At 24.8% G+C, this 1,759-nt stretch overlaps 1 long non-coding RNA gene across 1 annotated transcript; it reads right to left on the bottom strand.

Moving 5' to 3' along the window:
- Positions 1-960: 960 nt before the first annotated feature.
- LOC127115804 (uncharacterized) lies at positions 961-1,489 on the bottom strand. Its single transcript, XR_007800881.1, has 2 exons — positions 1,206-1,489; positions 961-1,118 (listed from the first exon to the last, which is right to left on the bottom strand). It is a non-coding gene; the product is annotated as an uncharacterized LOC127115804 (long non-coding RNA).
- Between the last annotated feature and the right edge of the window lie 270 nt (positions 1,490-1,759).

The following is a 1,759-nucleotide window of genomic DNA, read 5'->3' as shown; positions in this document are numbered from 1 at the left end:
AACAACAACATAATCAGCATACCTAATTAAAATAACTTTTTAATCTCAAGTTACCAAAGATGTATCCATAAACTACCATAGAACTCCCTTACACAAATGTTTATATATAGCATGATAAAATATGACAAAAAAACAAACAATAAGGTTAACATGGATAAATATAATTCTTTAAAGAAAATAGTTGTTGGATGATCATACATATTCCAATTGATTGTTTATGATATTGATTGACCTTTTATTTAAAAAATCCATAGATCTTATAAACACTTAAATTTCATCGTAAAAAGTGAAAATCTATGACTATTAAAGGTTATAATTATAGAAAATTTCTATAAAAGATATTTCTTAGAGATGTATAAAAAAACTTATAAAATATAATGAAAGCAAAAGTTATAATGACCGTCTTTAAATTTAAGGGACACTATGGCTCTATTTTATTTTAGTCTTATATTATAAATTAGATTTAGCATAATTGTTAAGACTATAAACATTTAATGGTGATAACTCATTATCGTTTGTTGCCCAAGAATAGTTGTTAGACACTTGGACTCCGAAATCATATGAGAGTTAGACTTAACTTAACTTTACAAAAATGACTTGTAAGGAGATAATTACATCCAATTGCAAGTTCATGTTTTGATCTTATCGCATCTATAGCGAAGCTTTTCACTATGTTCAATTACAAGTATCTTAGATCATTCAAAGAAAAAATATTTATTTATTTGTCTTAAACTCACTACTCTAGTGTTATATCACAATATCAAAATAGTTTTAGATTTATTCAATAATGTTATCATTGAATTCATTATATTCCCTTTCTAAATCATTCAATTTCTAAGAGAAAAAGAATTACTAATTGATTTGATCTTGATTAAAATACTATTAGTTCACTAAAATATATGAATCATCTGCTATACAAAACATACAAGAGTTAAAAGACACTTGTAAAGATGAATATTATAAATAATAGAAAATAGGCATTAAGAGTTAAAATATTTATTTAGGTTTCGTGATACGTTTTCTCACGTAGAGTTTCACAATATATATGAATAACTTATTTAATATTATTTAAACTCTCAGAACACAAAGCAATATATGTATCCACGACATGCACAAACCTACAAAAAAAGAACAAATATTTATAAGTATCTGGATTTTTTATTGAAAGACTAAACATAACATGAAGAGAAAGAAAAATTGATTACCATGGCATGTGTTAAGGATGATTTTGCTAGCATTCACTTTGGCATTTTTTCACACACTTCTCAAAATCATCTCTCAACCGATTTCCGATACATTTTAGGTCACACTTTATTTCACAAAAGGGTTCTGCCAACTTGGTTGATCCATATTCTTGAGATTGAGGGATGCATTCCACTTGTATTGCAATGAACATAATCATTAACATCACAACGACACTAATCTTTATGGTGCTCATTGCCATAATTTTTTATGTGTATGTCTTATCAATTTTTTAAGTTTAATTTTTTATGATTTTCTTAGATTCCTCAAATGATATTATTTATAGCCATACAATGTATGCGGATATCTTCAAACTTATGTAAATATTATTATAAAAATCTCAATTTTATAAATAATTTACTTAATATGTATTTTGAGCATATTATTACTATTATTATACCAATTATTAATATTATTATTACTATGATATTCTTCATGTAAAAATATCTTCTTTTTTTTAATTTAGGAAATGAAATGATAAATAGGTAAAACAAAAGTAAAATAACTACCTATTATA

Source organism: Lathyrus oleraceus, chromosome 1 (genome assembly GCF_024323335.1).
Source record: "Lathyrus oleraceus cultivar Zhongwan6 chromosome 1, CAAS_Psat_ZW6_1.0, whole genome shotgun sequence".
NCBI classification, from domain to species: Eukaryota; Viridiplantae; Streptophyta; class Magnoliopsida; order Fabales; family Fabaceae; genus Lathyrus; species Lathyrus oleraceus.
This window is presented reverse-complemented; position numbering and strand designations above follow the sequence as displayed.